We start from the raw sequence: 17,861 nt of genomic DNA, 5'->3' as shown, positions 1-17,861 counted from the left end.
GAATCATGACCTGAGCCGAAGGCAGACGCTTAACTGACTGAGCCACCCTGGCGCCCCAAGATGCCCCCATTTTTGGGCTGCCACAAAAGGCCAGGTCTCCATCACCCAAAATCTAAATTTTACTCGCACCTCTGAATTGGCCATTCTAACTGCAAGCCCCCTGGCACTCGGTGTTCCTCCAATCCAGAGCAGGAGCATATTTTTAGAGTAGAATTTTAGAAACCTTCAGCAGTTTCCTGTTGACAGCAACATCAAATCTGCGCTCTTCCTGGCTGGGGTCCGAATCCCTCCTTCATCTGAGTCCACTCGGCAACTTTCTTCCCACTGTTCCCAAGCCCTGACCATCTGCTGTGGCTTTCTCTGCCCACTAGAACAGCACTGAACACCGCTGCTGGAAGATTCAGCAGTTCCTCGGAGCTTCCGCGGACACATTCACAGTACCGGTAATTAGCTGCTGGCAACCTGAACGTTATGTCACTGGCTGAGCTCTCCGTCACCCAACACAGCTCAAGAAAAACGAAGCATATGCTTGTACAGGGACACTTTTAATTAGGGAGGGAATGTTTGTCGCCTTTTTTCTCTATTTTGAATCCTGATGATATTTTCTTTGGAATTCCAGAGAACTTTTAAGTGTTTGGAATCAGGTAATAATAGTAAAGCGAACTGTGAAATTCGGGCAGCATTTTATGTTTTTATTTCTATTTATTTATTTATTTGAGAGAGAGAGAGAGAGCACGAGTGGGGCGTGGGGCAGAGGGAGAAGCAGACTCCCTGCTGAGCAGGGAGCCCAATGTGGGACTTGATCCCAAGACCCTAGGATCATGATCAGAGCCAAAGGCAGACACTTATCGGACTGAGCCACCCAGACGTCCCTATTTTTATTTTTTAAAAAGGTTTTATTTATCTATTTGTCAGAGAGAGAGAACACACAAGCAGAGGGAGCAGTAGGCAGAGGGAGAAGCAGGCTCCCTGCTGAGCAGGAAGCCCTATAAGGGTCTGGATCCCAGGATCTTGGGATCCTGACCTGAGCTGAAGGCAGATGCTTAACTGACTGAGCCACCCAGACATCCTTAGGACCGCATTTTAGAACTGACAGAGTTGCTTTGATACAGGAGTTAGATAACTGAGTGCATTTCCTTAAATGTCATGCTTTAGAGAAAGGAAATTAGGACTTTATTTTAAAAGATGTACGTATTTATTTAAGAAAGAGAGCACGTGCAATGGGGGGCGGGACGGAGGGAAAGAGGGAATCCTGAGGTAGACTTCCCACTGAATGTGAGCTCTACATGGGGCTCCTTCCCAAGACCCCAAGATCATGAGCTATAATCAAGAGTCAGTTGCTTAACCAATTGAACCTCCCAGATGCCCCAACATTTTAAAACAATTATTATGATTTTTAAGGCATTTCACAAAGAACAGTTTATGACTTCTATGAATGCAAAAATAGACTGAAAATTCCTAATCAAAAATAGCATTTTACATAAAATGTATGCATGCACATAGGAAGTATCTTTGGAACAATATTAGCAAAGCAGATGTGAGAGCCACGAGGAGGAGAGAGCTGGAACTGTATCTTTCTAAAATAGAGGGCAGTTTCCATATTTATTTATAGGTAAATGGCTGTTCAATTTCCTTAAAATTCTTTTGGATTTGGGGGTGGTAGGGAAGTGCAGATTATGTGTGTATGTGTTTTGTAAGAAAAAAATTTCAGGGGCACCTGGGTGGCTCAGTGGGGTTAAAGCCTCTGCCTTCGGCTCAGGTCATGATCTCAGGGTCCTGAGATCGAGCCCTGCATCAGGCTCTCTGCTCGGCAGGGAGCCTGCCTCCCCCTCTCTCTGTGCCTGCCTCTCTGCCTACTTGTGATTTCTATCTGTCAAATAAATAAATAATCTTAAAAAAAAAAGAAATACATTTCAATTTCAGTTTATTGGGAAAGATAGCGTTGTGTTTAAGAAATTAGTTTATATACTTGAACTCTCACTAACAGATTTGAAATAGTACACATAAAATTAAAATTCATTTCAAACTGCTAGCAAATTAAATAATTTAGCTTAATGCTGTTGGAGAGGTACTATTGGGTGGGGATGCATTTTGGAATTTTTTTTTAAAGATAAGACATCATTGTAAACGATTCAAGGAAAATTTTATATGGGCTTTAAAGAAATACCCAGACTAAAGATATCTTGGGCACATCAGTCCAGGAACTGAGTCCATCCAAGCCCCAAGGTAAAGGACAGATACTTGACTTTTTCTGCCATCTCCTCTTGCATTCAATGCATACTGGGGATGATAGTGGGTTCTGATTGTTTTGTATACTTACTTGAAAAAAAAATCTATAGAATGGGATTCTCAGGATTTCAATTTTTTTTTATGTGTGATTGAAGCTTCTGTAGCTTTTCTTAATTAGTTTTTGGGTGTGGTTTCATCTTGTATACACAGTATTTATTCTCAAGTAAGTTATTAATCTTTTTGTTTTTTTCCAGTTTTATTAAGAAACTAAAGGTCTAGGTAGCCTTTGTGAGACTCATGAACTCAATCAATTTATATTTTTTTAAAAATGCGAACACACAAGGGAAGCAAGGGCAAAAATGAACTATTGGGATTTTATCAAGACCAAAAGCTTTTGCACAGCAAAGGAAACAGTTAACAAAACCAAAAGACAACTGACAGAATGGGAGAAGATATTTGCAAATGACATATCAGATAAAGGGCTAGTATCCAAAATCTATAAAGAGCTTATCAAACTCAACACCCAAAGAACAAATAATCCAATCAAGAAATGGGCAGAGGACATGAACAGACATTTCTGCAAAGAAGACATCCAGATGGCCAACAGACCCATGAAAAAGTGCTCCATATCACTCGGCATCAGGGAAATACAAATCAAAACCACAATGAGATACCACCTCACACCAGTCAGAATGGCTAAAATTAACAAGTCAGGAAATGACAGATGCTGGCGAAGATGTGGAGATTAACAAGTCAGGAAATGACAGATGCTGGCGAAGATGTGGAGAAAGGGGAACCCTCCTACACTGTTGGTGGGAATGCTAGCTGGTGCAACCACTCTGGAAAACAGCATGGAAGTTCCTCAAAATGTTGAAAATAGAACTACCCTATGACCCAGCAATTGCACTGCTGGGTATTTACCCCAAAGATACAAAAGTAGTGATCCGAAGGGGCACGTGCACCCGAATGTTTATAGCAGCAATGTCTACAATAGCCAACCTATGGAAAGAACCTAGATGTCCATCAACAGACGAATTGATAAAGAAGATGTGGTATATATACACAATGGAATACTATGTAGCCATCAAAAGAAATGAAATCTTGCCATTTGCGATGACGGGGATGGAACTAGAGGGTATCATGCTTAGCGAAATAAGTCAATCGGAGAAAGACAACTATCATATGATCTCCCTGATATGAGGGAGAGGAGATGCAACATGGGGGGTTAAGGGGGTAGGAGAAGAGTAAATGAAACAAGATGGGATTGGGAGGGAGACAAGCCATAAGTGACTCTTAATCTCACAACACAAACTGAGGGTTGCTGGGGGGAGGGGGGTTGGGAGAGGGGGTGTGTGGTTATGGACATTGGGGAGGGTATGTGCTATGGTGAGTGCTGTGAATGTGTAAACCCGGCGATTCACAGACCTGTACCCCTGGGGATAAAAATATATTATATGTTTATAAAAAATAAAATTTAAAAAAATAATAAAAAAAATAAAATAAAAATGCGAACACAAAATCAGATACCTGATTCTGATAACAAATTTTTCCAATACTAAAATACGGACCCAATCTTTTAGAAGATTGTTTTTTCCTGATGTATAAATACATTGATATGGTCAGTCTTGCACAGGTTTAAAATCAATCATATTACTTACACATTTATCAAATTGCCAGAAATTCAGACCATATTATTGCTGCCGAGTACCCTGTGGATAGACTATGATGGTGACATTTCATGATATTCTAGACCTTATGATCCTTAATGCCCAGGATTAACAGATGCTCACGTCTTTGACAAAAAGTCAAGCTTCTTGAAAGCTCTGAAAACTTCAGACCAAGAGCTTTAAAAGTAGAGACCGTGTCTCTGAGATCCGCATGAGCCTCATTACCTGTTTTTCTGATTTTTTTTTTTTAAGATTTTATGTATTTATTTGACAGAGAGATCACAAGTAGGCAGAGAGGCAGGCAGAAAGAGAGGGGGAAGCAGGCTCCCCACTGAGCAGAGAGCCCGATGCGGGGCTCCATCCCAGGACCTTAAGATCATGACCTGAGCCGTAGGCAGAGGCTTAACCCACTGAGCCACCCAGGCGCCCCTGTTTTTCTGATCTTGAGAAAATGCTGGTAACTGGAGGATTTTAGTTGATGGAATTCCTTTTTTTTTTTTTTTTTAAAGTCTTTACAAAAGCCAACCAGAATGGGAAAATAAAAACAAATTCATAAGGCTGCTGGGCAGCATAACTACGTGAATGGTGCCCCTTGAGTTGTGCAAGAAAGTCGCTGGGAGTTTTAGAGTGTTTAAGGACAACCGGTGAAGTGAAAGCTGGTTGAGCAGTTAACCCTTCACATGCTTTGGCATATCGGGTAGCAGTGCTCTGGCCAAAAGCTAGGGCGGCTGTGATTTCCCCTGTCATGGCTTCGCTGAGCTCATTGGTTACAGGGCTGTATAGGCTTACCATTTAGTATTCACAGTGCATCCCGGCACGCTGAACGCAGCACAGAACACTGGTGATTCCCTGCGGTTGGCGGTGGGTATGGGTGTGTATGGAAGGGCAGACATTATTTGACAACAAAGGAGAACAAGTTTATCATGATTTTATGAGCATCAGGGCTTGGCTTTGTGTTCATGATGTTTCTTTGTCATCAGAGAGAGCAGAATCCCTAAATGTAAACATGAAGACAGTGTCTTACTTGGTTGAAAGAGCAAGATAGGAGCCAACTACTGACAAATTTTCTGCTGTGATGGAGAAACACAATTTCATTACCCTATTGCATTTAAAATAAACATGGTAGGTGCGCCTGGGTGGTTCAGTCCATTGAGCATCTGACTCTTGATTTCAGCTTGGGTGGTGATCTCAGGGCTGTGGGGTTGAGCTCCACTCGGGGCTCTGCGCTCAGTGGGGAGTCTGCTTGGGATTCTTTTGCTCTGCCCCTCTGGCAACCCCCTCCTCACGTGTGTGCTCTTTCTCTCAAATAAATAAATAAATATGTCTTCTAAAATAATTTTTTTTTAAAAAGTGCTAAAAAGAAAAAGGGTAATTACAAAGATGGATCTGTGGATTTAATAAAATTGTTAACAGTGGTCAATATCATCAATAAGTATTTAGGTGGCCGGTTTCTAAGCTTTTAAAAAATAGGAAATGAAACCAAGGATACGATTACTTTTTGAAAGCACTAGTCAGTGGGAGCAGAGGTGAGTGAAGACATAATCAAAGGTCAAGAACAGGAAGAAACAATTTTAAAAAAGAATTACTGATATTCTTTCTGGTTGTTTTTTCTTACTAACACTAGTAGAGAGGGAAAAACAAACATAGGGACCTAGATGGGGCCGTGATGGACGGCAGGAGGTTGAGGTGATATTACTCTCTGGAATACTCTGATTCTCATCCACCATGTGAAGCTACTGGAGGTGCTAATGATTAAATTACTTCTAAAATGATAGATTTAGAATTCCTAGATAATAGACCCTGTTTCTCTGAGGAATAAAATGGAACTATTGTAGATTAAAATTCTTAGTGATTCTTTTTTTTTTTTTTAAGATTTTATTTATTTATTTGACAGACAGAGATCACAAGTAGGCAGAGAGGCAGGCAGAGAGAGAGAGGGGAGAAGCAGGCTCCCTGCTGAGCAGAGAGCCTGATGTGGGGCTCCATCCCAGGACCCTGGGATCAGGATCTGAGCCAAAGGCAGAGGCTTTAACACACTGAGCCACCCAGGCGCCCCCTTAGTGATTCTTTAAGGAACAAAATAACCATACAAACTTCTAAACTGTTTAGCGGAGACAATGAATAACTAACGCTATTCTAGCATTTCCCGGGTATTAGGCAGTGTTTAACCACTTTTGATGATTAACTCATTTAATCCTTGCAAGTGCCCTAAAAGGTAAGTACTTTTCTTTTCTTTTTTGTTAAAATAGGCTCCATGCCCAGAGTGGAGTCCAGTGCGGGGCTCGAACTCACGACCTGAGCTGAGATCAAGAGTTGGATGCTCAAGTGACTGAGCCACCCAGGTGCCCTGGTACTATTTTTTTAAAATCAACATTTTACAGAGGTTCAGAGGAGTTACCTAAAATGCCCAAGGTAAGTGGTAGAGCCACGACTCAAGCCCAGACAGCCAGGATCTAGCATTTCTGTGCAGAATCAACATCCCTGTGCTGAGTTTTGGTACAGAGAGAATGACAGGCAAGTTCCTTCCTCTATGCCCTGGTAGTCCCATTTCTTCTCAAAGCAGGGACCATATATCCTCTAGAAGCGAAACATTTGAAGCCAGAGAGACCACCTTGTTGACAGCTTCTTGTTTCACGCCCACGTCCCGCAGAGAGGGAGAGTGTGAATATCCACAGGCTGTTGGAGTGTTAGGACCAGAGTCCAAGCCTTTTGATTTCTTCCATGACTTCATTTTGCAGATTTTATTAGTCCCCAGAGCCCCTAGAACAATGCTGTACTATATTCTCAGTGAATGCCTAGACAAGTATGTACATAGCCTATGACTTAAAATAAAACATAAAATCTATTAATATATTATTAAAACATAAAATAACTCAATAAAAACACTATAAATAACAAAGTATTTCTATTCCTTTTTAAAAAATTATGGAACGATCATTGAAAGCTGAATTCTAGCTATAATATTTGGCAATTTATAGAGAACAGCCTTAAAAGTGAATAACTATCATGAAATAAAATAGAAAAATAATCTTTTGATATTTAGACTGTGCTTTATAGTTTCAAAACTCTTCCTTATGTTTTAATGCTTATAAACAAATTGTATTTTTATATATGTGTGTATATAGATACATAAATTTTTGTATATATATTATTTAATTTAATTTTTTTTTTTTTTTTTTAAGGGAGAGAGGGATGGATGAGGGGCAGAGGAAGAGGAAAAGAGAATCTTAAGCAGGCTTCACGCTCAGTACAGAGCCAACTTGGGGCTCAATCTCACAACCCTGAAATCATGATCTGAGCTGAAATTAAGAGTCAGATGCTTAACTGATTGAGCCAACCAGGTGTCCATATTATACTTTAATGTAATTCTGGGTTGGTTTTTTTCTCCTAAAATATCAGGAATAGAATAGTAGTGGAAACTTGATCTGGGTTTTTTGGTTCTCTTTACTTGTTGATATATAATTCAGAAATTTATGAAAATTAAATGCTCAGTTTTAGTAGATTAGGTTGCTATTCAGCAAATAGCCATTTCTCTGCCCCTCTGTCTCATGGGGTGGGGGATATACCTTTCTGCCCTACTTGCTCTGGGCTTGGCTCTGTGGCTTGCTTTGGCCAATGGAACAAGAACAGACTTGACAAAAGCAGAGATTTTAAATGAGCTTTGAGCCATTGAGCGTGAGAGGCACCCGAGCTGGCCACTGCCCCTTCAACCTATACCTGGAAAGAGAGGCACAAAGACCAGACCTGATTCTCACCAGCAGCGGCCTGAGGCAGAGAGAGCCACCTCAACAACTTACAGATCTGTGAGCAAGAAAAGGAAGAGATTTTGTTTCAAGCCCCTGAAATTTAGAGGTGTTTGTTATACCACATTATTGCCATAGAACCCTGAGATCTGTGGGAACCTGTACGGTGGTAGAAAAAGGAGGTCACATTTACTAATGACCTAAGATGTGTCAACGGTTTCACTGACCATGTGATTATTTTTGTTTAAAGATTTTATTTATTTATTTGACAGAGAGAGAGGAAGAGCACAGAAGCAGGGGGAGTGGTAGAGGGAGACGGGGAAGCAGGCTACCTGTTGAGCAGGGAGCCCAGTGCAGGGCTTGATCCCAGGATCCTGAGATCATGACCTGAGCCGGAGGGAGTTGCTTAACCAACTGAGCCACCCAGGTGCCCCATGCGATTACGTTTTTTTTTAAAGATTTATTTATTTATTTATTTGAGAGAGAGGAGAAAGAGAGAGCATGAGCAAGTGGAAGGGGCAGAGGGAGAAGGATAGAGAATCCCAAGCATGCTCTGAGCTGATCAGGGAGCCGGACACAGCCGTGGATGCCCAACACTTGAGATCAGGACCTGAGATGAAACCAAGAGTCACACGCTTAACGGAGAGCACCAGCCAGGCGCCCTGACTGACCATGCAATTCTTACGACAGCTCCATGTGGTGGGAACTATTATTATCCCATTTTGTAGGTGAGGAATGGAGCAGAGAGGGGTTAAGTAACTTCTCCAAGATCACACAGCTGGTACAGTACGGCATGGACTGAAGCCCCGCTCTGGATGGTTATGAAACCTGTGCCTTTTGTTCTCTACTGCCTCACATGTTCTTACGTGGTTTTTAAAATTGCAGGCTCAAAATGAGAATTTTAAAAATGGCTCATGACATAGCGGAATGAGCTAGAATTCAGACACCAGCAGCTACATTTGAGAAGATGAGATGTTTGTTAATGGATGTTATTAAAAACTAAACATGTGGAAGGATTGTTTCCAAGCTTCTAGAAATGTGACACTAAAGGTTTATTCTATTCTGTAATGATTGTGACAAACTGTACATAATTGTCTTGAAAGTTATTTTTTTTTAATTCATCCAGAGAGATCTTGGGCCAGATCCTGTTCCAGCAATGACGCCTCTGGATGCTGTGGTTGACAGTGTCTGTGACATCTATTTCCTGCCTTCGAGAGATGAGTGGTTTTATGGGGAAGCCCGGAAGTGGGCTGTGGTTACTGTGTTGTCCCTCAGTCTGTTTCTGTTCATTTTTGGTGGAGAGGTGGAAGGCAGGTGGAGGCCATAGCTTTTCAGAGACATTGGCCACATGGGCCCTTTATCTTATTTTTTCCCGTTGCTGTCACCACTGCCCCTTCTCATTCTCTCTACAGCCAGTGAGAGAAGAGGCCCAGTTACATTCCCCACTGGCCAGTCCTCCAGCAGCCAGAGTAACAGCAGGAGGGGCGGCCAGGCCGCAGGGACCCCGGCTTTCTAAGAGCTGCGACCATTTCTCCACACACCTTCTTACACCCTGGCTGGTGTGTGAGAAGCAAAGGTCCCTTTGCACCATCTCTCTCCTTGTAGTGCTACTTCCGACCTCCCTCTCTCCTCAGAGGCTGCTGCTCTCCTGCTGTTGTTACCCAAACCTCTTGCTCATCAGCACCAGTGCCCCACACCCATCGTTCCAGCTTCCCTGCGATCAAGATTGGCTCTAGCTCCCATCAGAAGGAGTTAATGAGATAAAGAGTTAACTCCCATCTAATGAGTTAATGCATGCTGTGATTTCAGGAAAATGGCTTACGTTATTTTTTTTCTGTCCGCCCCCGCCTTGAAGGAACAGTTAAACATATCTGGATAGACTGTAAATTGTGGGATCTCAAGGACCAAGAAACATGAAATGACAATAACTAAATGTATGGAATGCTGTGTGCCGGGAAAACATATTAATTCATTTGATCCTTATAACAACCCACTATGGGAGTCCCTATTATTATCACGTCCATTTTACAGATGATGAAAACTGAGGCACATTGGAGTTAATTATGGTGCCCAGATCTAAGTAGCTTTTGAGCTTCACTCCTAACATCTACTGGGAGAGAGGCAAGAAGCACCTGGGTGACTCAGTCGGTTAAGCGTCTGACTCTTGGTTTGGGCTCAGGTCATGATCTCAGGGTCCTGGGATCGAGTCCCACCAGGGCTCCTTGCTCAGCAGGGATCCTGCTTCTCCCTCTGCTGGCTGCTCTCCTAGCTTGGGCATCCTCTCTCTGTCTCTCTTTGACAAATAAATAAAAATCTTTAAAAAAAAAAAAAAAGCTTACGAGATGAACACTGCTTCATGCTTAATCTTTGTTGAGGAGAGCCCAGGCGTACAGACATCTATTCAAGACAAGGAGCTCTAGCTTTAGAAAGTAACTGAGAGATAGTTTGTCTAACCCCATCAGTTTACAACTGAGGAAACAGAATAGAACAGGTTTAATGGATTTGGTTGGGCCTCCTGGCATTTCCTGACGACCTGTCCAGTGATCTTAAAGTGTCAGCCGTTCACCCCCTCTTTCCTACTTCTCTTCATATAACCTGTTCCCAAATCATATTGATCTTCAACCTCAGGATGTCTCATCCACTGCTGGCTTGGTTCCCGCCCCCGCTGTCAACCAGGCTCATCATTACCTCCCAATTGAACGGACACAGTGACCTTCCATGGCATGCCTTCCTCAGCCACCCCCGCCAACCCCGGGCTCCTGCCCACAGCTCACAATCACACGCTTGTCTGCTCATCTTCTTCAAAGGCTGGGTCTGATCTCAGCACAAGCCTGGAGCCCAAAGGCCTGGATTTGAATTTCGGTTTTACTATTCTGTCACCAAACAGACTCAGCCATTGTGGTTAAACACAAAATAGGGGAGGAGGATGGTGAGACCAGCACCCGGTTTAAAGCTCAGCCCTGGGGACTGAGGCGGACAAAGCTTCAGCCCAGAGCACCCGGGCCAACCAACCTCAAACTCCATCCCCAGAGGCATAAGCAGCCATCATTAAAGCTGGCATTTCTGTCCTCCATCTGAGTACATTTAGGGGTGGGGGAAGAGGGAGGGCCAGGGAGGGCTGGGAGGGACAGCAAAGAGAGAGGGAGTCCCCACACCCACTGCCTCTATTTAATTTCTCAGTGAAAATCTCTCCCCTTCCTAGAAATGGAAGCAGAAATGAAAGTGTGGCTAGCGCTGAGGGTTATAGCAGGGCAGGGAGACTGGAATTAAGGGAAAACTTGCCAGTGTGAAAAGCGGTCCCCCTCCCCATTTACAATTACCAGGTGCAGAGTGGGAAGAGGTAGGGAGCACAGCTCCGAGGGTCAGGACCAGGTACCCCACATTCAGACCACACACACAAATACGCGCGCGCGCGCACACACACACACACGCACGCACACACCCTCCCCGAAAAGCAGGGCCCCTGCTGGCGGTGTGGCATTCTCATTACCCTGTGCTAGGTGCCTTTTAACACAAAGGGAGAACTGAGTGCATTGTGTGCTCAGGTAAGAAGATAAATTTACAGATGAACCTGTGATGAAGGAGTATCAGTTGCTACATTCCAGGAATGGGCCAGATTACTGAAGATTCAAACAGTTTAGGGAAATGGGCAGAAACGAGGTTAATGAAATTCAGATCTTCCGCAAAGCTGGAAGATCATGCATTAAAGTAGAATCCGTAATATATTTAAATGAAGCCTTAATAGGTAGAATTGCTGGCAATAATGAGGAAAGGATCCTAGGGCTAGATAAAAAATCATCAAGAGTCTAGTTACAAACAGGGGATTTCCTCACAGAGCAGAGGAAGCAATGGTTCCTCTACGTAAATGAGTTTCTCATATCTCATTTAGAATCCTGGGTGCAATCCTGGGCTTGTAGCTATGCCAAAACTGAACACTGTGTTAAAACAAAAAAAAAGGCCAGTGGGGTGGGGGTTGTGGGGGTGGGAAACAACGGGAAAGGTTGATCTGGAGCTCAGGAATGTGCCATAATATTTTTTAAAGGACTGTTTCTCCCCTTTCCTGAGCTGAGTGCAGGAAGAATCTTTAAACTTTGGTTCAGGGCTTAGGGGGTGTCTGGCTGGGTCAGTTGGTGGAACGACCTCAGGTCATGAGCTCATGCTCCACGTTGGGCATAGAGCTTACTCAATAAAAAATAAAAATTAAAAAAAAAAAAACTTTGGCTCAGATGTCTGGAGTTTTGGAGAGGCATCCCCACAATTCTTTTCATGCTTTGTCCTCACTCTTTCGCTGACTTAGTACTTTGCTGTGTTTTTTTGAGATAAGGATTCTAAATTTATTGCAGGCAGAGAGCAGGAGTTTTGAGCAGAGAAAAAGGAAATGGAATAATTTTGAAGTTAGCATTATTTGAGCACAGTCAAGAACACATGAGTGCAGAGTGGGCTACAACTTTGTGAAACCAGAAACAGCCTCTAAGCACAGACCTATCATCAGCAGGGGCCAACGAAGTCCCAGGGAAAGGAAGAGAGAGGCCATGAAGATGTGACCAGAGAGATGGGAAGCCATAGAATTCTGTCCCTTTTCATCCGGTTAGAGTGCAATTGTCTTATGATTGAATAAATAAAATTTGAACCCACATCTTAAAGCCCTGCTCTCTCATTCCTATATGCAATGAGAGAAAGAGAAATTCTTTAGACTTGCCCTGTCCTGTATGGTGGCTGTTGGGCACTCAAATGTGGCTGGTCCTCCTATAAGTGGGAAATACACAATGGATGTGAGAAAAGGACATAATTTCATTAATAATTTTTTAGTATATGTGCTGCCAAAGCTGGCACAATTTCATTAATAATTTTTATGTGGATTGTGTATTTGAGTGATAAGTCTGATATGTGGGGTTAAATAAAATATATTATTAAAATGAATTACTCTTTTTACTCTCTTAATATGGCTATTACAGAATTTAAAATTCGTATGTAGTTTATATTATATGGGACTACCTGCTTTAGATTTTCAAGTAGTGGAACGGACGTCTAGGGTAGCAGTTTGCATTCCCCTTGTTAGATTTCTGGAGAGGGGGGAGCAAGCTGATAAACGAGGCGTCTGTTTTCATTTTCTTTGCTCAGGAATATAATCTCGAAATGCTCAGGCCGAACTGTTAGAGTAGATGTTTGGGGCTGATGAAAGCCTCGTGGTACAGAAATTTAATTAATAATATTTGAGAAATGCAGCTGGGGAGAAAGGACACAGTGAACAAGACTAATTATTTGGGCATAATTCCATGTGAATTAAACTCATAAAGTCCATCTAAACCTTCACCATGGCTTGTGAAACACTATTCTTCACAGAAGACAGCAAAATGCCATCATTTACTCATCTTTGTACGCTAGAGGAAACTGAGAAAATGTTAATCCAAATAGAACACTAAACTCTCTGTTGTGCCCCAGATCATTGCGTCTGAAAAAAAAAAAAGAACTTGTAGAACTCTTTCTGTTGGTGGATTTCTTTTTTTCCCGAGTGAGTCAGAGAACAGACTGTGGTCTAAACTAAAAAAAAAAAAAGAAAAAAATTTAAAAATAAGCTTTATGCAAACGGGTAAGGGCATGTGGATGGGTGTGGAATTATGCATGAAGCTACAAAACTGGATAGACACTCCCTCTTCTCCCCTCTGGAAAGACTGAGGATGTAGATGATTCTCGTAATCCAGGTGGCCTGCTTACCTGGCAGCTGGTCTTTTAAAACTGCAACCCTGAGAAGCAATCACTTGGCACAATCCTTTTTATGCTGTTTTTTAAACGGGAAAACTGATTTATGAGAGCACACTAACGGAAGAGTGATTATGTCATTCTAGACCGTTCTCGGCATTCTGGACAGTACTACCATTGCAACTGAACCAATAAAAGAAATGGGATTATAAACTATTTTGGTGTTAATATGGACAGCTGAGTGATTTATACACATTTAATATCCTTAGTGAGACCTCCTAATCGCTTTTTATACTGGTTGAAAGGTAAGTTAGTCTTATTTTTCATCCCTTTTTGGAAAGCATCTACAGTTCTGGGGAGCAAGAATGTCTTATCCCCTGATTGCGAGCAAGAAATCTTGTTTCTTTTAAGGTCTTTTTAGCTGGACTAAGAACCAAATTGATATGAGACAGATGAACAGGAGATAATCAAATTGAATAGCATATATACGGAGAAGCTACATAAACGAAGAATGTACATAGACATGGAAATTCCAAGGACAATCAGGCTAAATGAAGTGTATCTGTTATCTTGTATCAAGGAAAAGGAGCTAAGGGTCTGTGGTTTTAAAAAAGGGAATACGGGACAACTGGGTGGCTCAGTTGGTTAAGTGGCTGTGTTTGGCTCAGATTATGATCTCAGGGTCCTGGGATTGAGCCCGCATCATAGGGTTCTCTTCTCAGTAGGGAGTCTGATTCTCCCTCTCACTCTCTCCCTGTGTTCTCTCCATCTCTCAAATAAATAAATAAAATCTTAAAAACAAAGGAAAGAAAGAAAGAAAGAAGGAAAGAAAGGAAGGAAGAAAGAGATAAAGAAAGAGAGAAGGAAAGAAAGGGAGGAGAAAAGAAAGAAAGAAAGGAGAGAAAGAAAAGAATGCAATTCACAGGGTAATCAGGAGAAGAGCAGAGGTTTGGTAATTAGATGTTTGCCCTGCCATAAGATGGTTAGTCAGACAAGATTTATCTCTGGTAATAACCCTTATTCTGGAAGGACCTGACCCCCCAACCCTGCCTTTAGATTTTTCTGTGTAGTTAAGAGAGGGACAAAAGTTTCTATTGAACCAGCAAGGTCTTGATTGCCTTCAGCTCAAAATAATCCACGTGTAGGGGCACCTGGGTGGATCAGTCGGTTAAGCTTCTGACTTTTTTTTTTTTTTTAAAGATTTTATTTATTTATTTGACAGAGATCACAAGTAGGCAGAGAGGCAGGGAGAGAAAGAGGGGGAAGCAGGCTCCCCGCTGAGCAGAGAGCCCGATGCGGGGCTCGATTCCAAGACCCTGAGATCATGACCTGAGCCGAAGGCGGAGACTTTAACCCACAGAGCCACCCAGGCGCACCTAAGCTTCTGACTCTTAATGTCCACTCAGGTCATGATCTCTGGGTCTTGAGATCAAGCTTCTCCCCATCCTCCAGCGGGGACTGCGTGAGAGTCTCTCTCCTCTCCTTCTCCCTCTGCCCCTCCCCGCTCAAATAAATACATAAATCTTAACAAAAAATGCGCATGCCAAAGTGGGACATTCTACTTGTCCTGAACTCCTTCAAATTCTACTTGGAATAGTCAGCAACATTTTCAACACAGTGTAAACAATGACTTTGGGCCGAGTTGGCAAAGCACCATGGGAAGAAGACTCCCAACAAAAGGTCAAAATTAGCATTTTAATTTTTTTTTTTAGTTTTTTTTTCTAAAGATTTTTATTTATTTATTCGACAGAAAGAGAAAGAGAGCACAAGCGAGGGGGGGGGCAGCAGAGGGAGGAGGAGAAGCAGACTCCTTGCTAAGCAGGGAGCCCAAGGCAGGGTTCTATTCTAGGACTCTGGGACCAGGACCTGAGCCAAAGGCAGCCGCTTAACAGACTGATTCACCCAGGTGCCCCAAAATTGGCCTTTTTAAAAAAATGTTTCTTCCTAAGCAAACCCTAGAGCTTTCTTTATATAAAAATTGGTTACCCGGCAGGCTTTGGGGCTGACAATGGTTTTTAAATCTTACTAATCTTCTCTGGAATGAAACCAGCATGATTCAAAGAGCAAAGAGAGGCTGGAACGTTTGCTAATCCCAGAGTTCTTTTCTTTTTATATTAAAAAAGGATTACTAGCTTAATGTACTTGTTTCTTTTTAGATTACTGGTAGTAATGCTAAATTTATTCAGAATGTGTCACTGAGTGATCACAACCGAATTCATACAGATTTCATCAACAGGACGAATAAAAAAGTACAAGCATATTATATAATACATACTTCCGAGGCTCTTGGTCTAACGTGTATTAGAATTTAGAAGGAAAATACAAAATATGACAGATTTTTAACTATCTATATCTGTTTAACTCTAGGCATATCAAAAAGTCATAGAAACTTGAGCACCAGAAAGCATCATTGTAAAAACAGCAGTACAGAGCAGTGGTGTGGAACACAGGCAATGGCGCCCAATTTCCTGAGTCCTGAACTTGGCTCTGTGGCTTAATAAGTATATGATATCAAGCAAGTTATTGAACCTCCTGGAAACTGTTTCCCCTTATCTATAGAATAGTGATAGTCCCAGTAATGTTACTGAGCTTATAGGGTTATGGAGATTAAATGAGATAATGTATGTATCTTTCTCAAAGAAGGGACTCAATAATTGGTAGTTATGATTATTTAATGCAGTCATTGAACTCACCTGTTTCTCAGGTGAGCGAACTGCCCGAAAGAAACTGGTTTGGTCCTATCATGAAGTTGTGATGGAGCCACAGCTGGTATTCAAGGGCTGTGCTCTTAGCACTGTCCTCAACATCCACTTTGTCCTCTGGACTTTAAAATCATTCATTTTTATAGTTTTATTGCCCTTTTTTGTTATGGATCCCAAATGGAACTAAATACAAACACCTACAAAACAGGAAAATACAGCCTGAATTTTAATGATTAAAAAGTTATGAAATTGACTAAATTGTAACAGGTTTGAATCCTAAGAGACCGTACATTAGTAAGAGATTTTTCCTGAAATCTTAATCTAGAAGGCTTCAAATATGCTTGCTTTACTTCTGAATTCTTTCTATCTTTTCTTTCAGTTTGTCTCCCTCTAGTGGATCTTTAAAAAATACTTGCTTTTATTTTCAGAGTGACTGGATTGTTTGGGATAGGTTTTGACAAGTTAAGAGAGTTCATCTATTGTCAGCCTGGTTCATGTTGTGAAACTACTAGAATACTGTGTTGCCTGGGTGGGAGTCTGCAGAGACTCTAATTAAAGGAGGGTAGAAATAGTCCAAGGGCGTTTGCTCTCTGCCACCCACATGAGCTCTAAGTAGCACACGCAAAGACACAAAAGCATGTTCAGAGAAGTTGCAAGTTGTTTGAAATGACTGAGAAAAAAGTACAAGCGATTTGGGATGAAAGACTATGGTAAGAATGGAGTGGAAGGGTAAACAGGACCAAATCACAGGGTTTTTTTAAGTTATGTTTGAATTTAGTTTTTAAGTAATGAGAGTTGTATTGATTAGGATTAGGCTACAAAAACCAAAAATCCAAATAAGTAGCTCTTAGAAAACAAAAGTGAAGTTCTGTCTATATAAAACAAATCAAGAAGTAGGTAGTTTGGTATGGCATTCCCCATCAATAGGGATCCAGGTTCTTTCTAATTCTGCCTCCTCCATCCACAGCATGTGGTTTTTCTCATCATGGTCCAAAATGGTTGCCAGAGCTCCAGCCATTGTATACATTTATCTAATTGGCCATCTATATTTGCACTTCAGACCCAATTTTCCCAGAAAATAAATTAACTGATTTCTACCCCTAAACTAGTGCTTTCCTTTGGTTCTCTAGCTCCCTATCTCACTAGAAGAAAGAACAATAAAATGAGACTGAGAAGGAGATGTAGGAGACGAGCTGAGAGAGAGTTCAGCAAACAAGAGAAGAGTGTTTTAAAATGGAGTGGTGAGGGGAGGCTGGCTGGTTTGGTTGGTGGAGCATGGAACATGTGACTCTTGATCACTGTGTCATGAGTTCTAGCCTCATATTGGGTATAGATATTACTGAAATAAAATAAAATAAAACAAAATGTAGTGGTGACTAATCATGCTAAACGCTGCAGAGAGTTAAGACATACAGGTCTGAAGGTCAGGATTTTTTTTTTAATGAAGGATTTTATTTTTCTTTAAATATTTTATTAATTTATTTGAGAGAGAGCACAAGCACGGAGGCGGAGAAGGCTTGTGGGGAGAAGCAGAGGGAGAGGGAGAAGCAGACTCTTCTCTGAGCAGGGAACCCGACGGGGATCACAAGCCGAGCAGAAGGCAGACTTGAAGGCAGACTGACTGAGCCTCCCAGGCACCCCTGGAAGGTCAGCTTTTTATGAGAGCTGACAGTAAGGTGACTGGTGAGCTTGGGAGAGGTGTGTCTGCACTTTTTTCCTAGAGCAGAGCCCTGTTCAGTGTTGAAGTTCATGGGCTAGAATTGGACCTCTCTTGCCTCTCACTATTATCATGATGGTGGGATAGTGGGGGTAGAAGTTAG

This window comes from Lontra canadensis, unplaced genomic scaffold (genome assembly GCF_010015895.1).
Source record: "Lontra canadensis isolate GAN:19392208 unplaced genomic scaffold, GSC_riverotter_1.0 scaffold63, whole genome shotgun sequence".
Classification (NCBI taxonomy): Eukaryota; Metazoa; Chordata; class Mammalia; order Carnivora; family Mustelidae; genus Lontra; species Lontra canadensis.
This window is presented reverse-complemented; position numbering follows the sequence as displayed.